The 5533-nt window shown below is 43.7% G+C and overlaps 1 protein-coding gene across 2 annotated transcripts in view; it reads right to left on the minus strand.

Annotated features, from left to right (window-relative positions):
• The window catches only part of RBM47 (RNA binding motif protein 47), a 197543-nt gene that overhangs the window by 102551 nt on the left and 89459 nt on the right, over window positions 1-5533 (minus strand). The window contains exon 2 of one of the 2 annotated variants that reach the window (XM_019526185.1): window positions 5180-5333. The exons of the other annotated variant lie outside the window; for it this stretch is intronic. The gene's annotated coding sequence lies outside the window, so the exon portion shown is untranslated. The remainder of the gene's footprint in view (window positions 1-5179; window positions 5334-5533) is intronic. 2 annotated transcript variants of the gene reach the window in all.

The following is a 5533-nucleotide window of genomic DNA, read 5'->3' on the forward strand; positions in this document are numbered from 1 at the left end:
AGAGAAGGCTGAGAGGGGATCTGGTGGCCGTCTATAAACTGGCCAAGTGAGACCAGCAGGCAATGGGAAAGTCCCTGTTCCCCCGAGCACTACTGGGAGTAACAAGGAATAACGGCCATAAGTTGACGGACAGTAGATTCAGGCTAGATATCAGGAGGCACTACTTCACAGTCAGGGCGGCTAGGATCTGGAGCCAACTTCCAAGGGAAGTGGTGCTTGCTTCTACCCTGGGGGTTTTCAAAAGGAGGCTAGATAGACACCTTGCCGGGGTCTTTCCTGCCCATGGCAGGGGGTCAGACTTGATGATCTGCTCAGGTCCCTTCCGACCCTACCAACTATGAAACTATGAAAATAAAACTCCTGTCTCTTGTGTGTTACACCACAGGGGGGTAAAATCTGCATGGGTGGTTGCCCCTGCTGAGGCTATGATGCCTTCCAAGTTTCAAGAAGATCAGTGCACAGGTTTGGGAGGAACTGCAGCCCAAATTCCTGAAAGCAAAACTCATGTCACATGTATGTTACACCACAGGGGGTAAAAACTGCAGGGGTTGTAGCCCCTGTTCAGACCACGAAGCCTGCCAAGTTTCAAGCAGATCAGTTTAGGGGTTTGGGGGAAACTGCACCTCAAGCTGCGGACAAGCAAAACTCGTGACATGGGTGACACTGGGCGTGTTAGGACACAGCAGGGTGAACGCTGCAGGGATGGGCCCCTGCTGCGGCCACGAAGCCTGCCAGCTGTTAAGGAGATACGTGCAGGAGGGTTCTGGGGCCCTGCACCTCTAGCTGCTGACAGGCAAAACTTATGACATGGGTGCTTGTGCAACTGACTCTGTCCGTCTTGGGGCAGCTGACTGTCTGTATTGATTATTCCCACCACCCCTGCAGTTTTCACCCCCTTGTGGTGTAACGCACACGTGACACGAGTTTTGCTTTCAAGAATTTGGGGTGTAGTTCCCCCTGATCCCCTGCACCACTCTTCTTGAAACTTGGTAGGCTTCATGCTCTCAGCAGAGGCTACCACCCCTGCAGGTTTCATCCAAATCAGACAAAAAAAACAACAATGTTATAGATATTTCATTGATTCCCCATTATACTCTGTGGCCGAATCGGCTCTGAATCTTTTCCAAAGTGATTCGGAAGCTTTGAATCGATTCGGAAAGCCTAAAGCATCCAGCGATTTGATTCAGATTCATAGATTCGGCCTCTGAATCATCTGAATCATCTCCAAATCTGAATCATGATCCGAAGCTTTGCACAGCCTTATCCAAAACCCTCATAGAGCAAGCTCCTTTCCATCAGAGTAGGGCTGATTACACATCTCTCTCTGGAGCCAGTAAACACTATTCCATACACTGACCAAGAGAGGAGCTGAATAGTGACAGAGGAATTCTCCTTCCCCACTAGGTTGGTGGAGTGCACTGCCAGTTCTGCAGTTCCACTCCCCCCTAACCTGGGTGTACCCCATTGGGTACATCTGGGAAGTGGTGTCAGCATATTGTTAGAACACAATGTAAGACATTTCTTCACATAATCCTTCCCTCAGCAATGAAGCCTAACTTTATTCCTGGATGTGAACAAGTCAGAACACCCCACTCAAAAAAGAATTTGGTCCTTTGGATTTGTGGCTATTCTTCACTTGCATTTTTGGCACCCAACTACTAAGGTGATAGACATGTTAAAATCCACAGTCCTTGATTAGATTTCCCTGTTCACTTGCAGTTAGTCATCAATGCAAGTTTATTTTTCTTATGGTTTGAATTCTGTACATGTACTTTAGATAAAATTCAGGTGCATTAGACATTTATTTATTTGTGAATATAAAAGTTGCTGTGAGATAACACTGTATTAGCGTGAAATTCCAGGATATGAGTCAGCCTGTGGACTATACTGCATAGTCTGCAGTAATCCTTTGCAAAAACACAGAACATTGATTAATGGTTGCTGAGACTTTATTTTCATTAATGCATTAGGCAATGTCTTGGATGTTTTCAGTTTGCTGATGATACAGCAGAAGGGAAAAAGTTAAGATTTGTTGCTTACAGCTCCTTTAACAAGCACATCTCTTAAATGTGACACTATACCTCGGTGCTGATGATGCAAAACAGAAGAGGAGCAGAAAGAAGAGTCATTTTTAAGATTCCAGGTCTATACCAAAGAACAAGCATTGGCAAAGTGGAAGCCATTCCATTCACAAACTGCTTTTGATGCTGCTGGCCCTTAGAGGGTCTGCATGCTTCAAAGGTTGCACAGTCTCAGAGCCCGCTCATTGTTCTCAGGGTATTTATTTCTAACCACAAGCTATGGGATGTCTCCACACCTACCCGAGTTCACCCCATTTCCATTCCCAGTCCATTGTCATACCTATATCATTACTTGCACCTGACAAGTGTAAGTAAGGACTCACTCATTTAGGCCTCAAAGAATCTGCCAGAGGGGCAGACTTTTCACTAGCTTATCAATTGTAGTTCCTCCACATAATGTGAAGTTATGCGGCTTCTTTGAGCTTCTGCAACCGGGGCCATGGAGACCTGACAACTTATTAGCATCTGCTTTCCTAGCCTAGCTGGTACTCAGTGAGTAGGGAAGATGAAGCTTCCTGTCCAGACTTCTCACTTAGGGGAGCCCCTCAAACGGCATGTATCAGTAGATAAAGCTTACACATCCAGTATGCATCAAGGGAAAGAATGTCTACTAATAAAATGCTCCTGCTCCTGCCTATAGCAAGGAAGGTAATAAGACTATATGGTTGAGTTACTGCAACCTAAGGACTACAGAAACTTCTATGAGTTTTGTGGCCTAGTAAGAAGGGGACAAACACTAGTACAAATAGTGAAGCACAGGTCAAAGGAAAATGAATATATAAGCTTTTATTTCCCTGAAAAGTTTTGAAACTCTTGTATGAAATTTATTATGTTATACTGCACTATTGACCAGATGCCCTGGGCAGAGACTAGGATGGCCATCATAGAGGACATTCCAGTTTTCTGTTACTTTGTCCTCTACTGATATGAAATCGGATACCTTTATGACTTCTACTTTTCTTGAAGAGAAAAAGTCAGTCAGTCTCTATGGCCACCTCTACACATTACAGGTATTGTAAAATTACTTTAAAACAGCTACAAGTGCAAAGTAGCTATCACACAATAAAAAGTTCCAACCAGCTATAAAGTTAGACCTCAAAAAAGTGTACTAACTTTACAACTGGTTGCTATTGAGCTTTAATTTCACATGTAGCAGAGTCTCCTCTGGGGTTGGGAACCCTGTCAGCTGACAGTACTCCCAGCTGCAGGGGTACACCTTGTCCAGCATGAAACCCCCAAATCCTGAGGATCGCAGCATGATCCCCAAGGCTTGGGGATGCGTGAAACCCTCAGACCATGCGGGGCTCTTGGCCACCACTGTGCCTCACACAGCTGGGACCGAGAGACCCTCCAACTGATGAGGATCCTGGTCCCTGCTTCACCTCACCCGCAGCTGGGACCGGGAGCCTCATCCATTACAGCCAGGACTGGGAGCCTCATCAGTCACAGGGCTCTCAGTTCCAGCTGCATGTGGCCCTGGTAGCTGGGAGCCCCCTCAGCAAAAGGGGGCCCAACTGTGGAAGCCTGCTTCTTGCCAGTGCAGGGGGACCAACGAACAGGCAATAAGGCACAATTGGCTCTAATGTGCGATCCCACAATCACACCTCCCGCCATGCACACACAGCATAGCAGAAGATGTGACTGTGTGGATCACACATTAGATCCAATCATACCTTTACCTGCACATGTAGAGGCCGCCTATTGTGCCACCCTGCCTTGCCTTCTGTCTAAAGTCAGGCTAACACAGCTAACTACCTCTCTGTCTCAGAGTTTACAATACGAGTACTTGACTTGGATAGCTCATATTGTTTTGAAATTTATTTCTAGAATCCGAAACCTTTGAACTTTTTATTCCAGTTGGGTAAAGGAAGGAAGGTAGGAGATATTTTCTCTCCTTGAAAGTCTAGTATAGCCAGTTTTTGTACAATAATTGTTGTGCTATATTTCATAGAACACCTACACATCTTTCATAATATTTTAGATGTTCTGTAGAATCCCAAATGTCTCCACTCCTTATTTGTTACTGTATGCTAGGGGACAACATACAAGTCAAATGCCCCACACTTCTGGTGTAACAGAAAACACTAGATTATGCTTAATCATACAAAATAACTTAGAATTCACTGTCTCAAATCATTGACAAATTATTTTAGCCTACATAGGCCAGATTCTTAGCTGATGTAAATCAGTATAACCAAACAAAAGTCCACACAGCTATGCTCTAGTTTTGTTTTGTTTTTTAATATAGGTTCTTATAACATGCTTCCCACAATATTTCTGAGAGTCTTCTAGTCATTATTCAACTTGACTAGCATCAGTCATGTACCGAGACAGTAACTTAATACATTAAGCCGCTGCTGTGATGAATTATCAAAGATACAGTCTGTTAAAAAATCCAAGACCTGAAAAGGGTAGTCAGCACAGAAACATGACTGCCTCCACTTCTTGTAGCTACCAAAATATATGTATATTACAATAGCATATATGTGGATGCTGTCAGGTGAGCACCTACAAGGTGTTGATAGTGCTTTGGTTTTTTTAAATTGTTCTCCCCTACATCTCACCCCTGGATGGAGAGGCATAATTTAGCCTTTGCTATCCTGCTTTTGGTAACAACCCACCCTTTTGGATTTTCAGAGCAGTGTTGCCAATTGTTATTGATAACTATATTAGACATAATACTTGGAGTTTTCCTTAAATTGCCAGTTCTTGGAGTTATCTGATTACCTAAGGGTCTCAGGTTTCTTCTCCTTTTTGTTTGAAAAAAGTCAGTGTCTAGTACTTGTCAAGAATAGCCAAAAATTTGAAACTCAAAACTCAACTAACACACATATGAAAACCCAAATTTATTTCTATATATATTTACCAAATCTCCTGCTCTTTTAAGCCAAATCGCATGGAGGCTTAGCTTGTGATTTTGGAATGACAGACGCTGGCAATATTGAAATGCATTTTGACAGAGCCCAGCATTCCCAGTTGGAATTTCTCTTCAGTCAACAGCATATACAAGACCTGCATTGTTTCATTTTGCTTAATTTTCTGTACAGATTCCTTCCTCCTCATGATAAAATGGACAAGCAAGACAGTTTTGATCTTACTAGTTTTACACCTGTTCACCAACTGCAAGGGAGCTGCTCTTGATTCCCACCAGCAGGAGCTCAGAATTAGCCTGAGTCTTCTCTTGCCTGATTTGTAGTGGCCTTATTGACGATCCAGCACAGGCATCAGTGACATATTTCCTCAGCTGAATTTCTGCAAATAAATGGAAAGTCTTACCAACTTATTCTTCTTACAGCAAAAATCTGTCTAGAAATCCCTTGAGGTACCTGCTTCCTGGCATAGGATTTGCCACCTCTGAGGATTGTCCAGAACAATATGGTGGCAGTGGTGGTGGTATTTGTCAGGTGGATCCATGAATGCCTTCAAATAAAATGGCTTGCATAGTCCGATTT

This window comes from Gavialis gangeticus, unplaced genomic scaffold, assembly GCF_001723915.1.
Source record: "Gavialis gangeticus isolate Ggan-Ray unplaced genomic scaffold, GavGan_comp1, whole genome shotgun sequence".
NCBI classification, from domain to species: domain Eukaryota; kingdom Metazoa; phylum Chordata; order Crocodylia; family Gavialidae; genus Gavialis; species Gavialis gangeticus.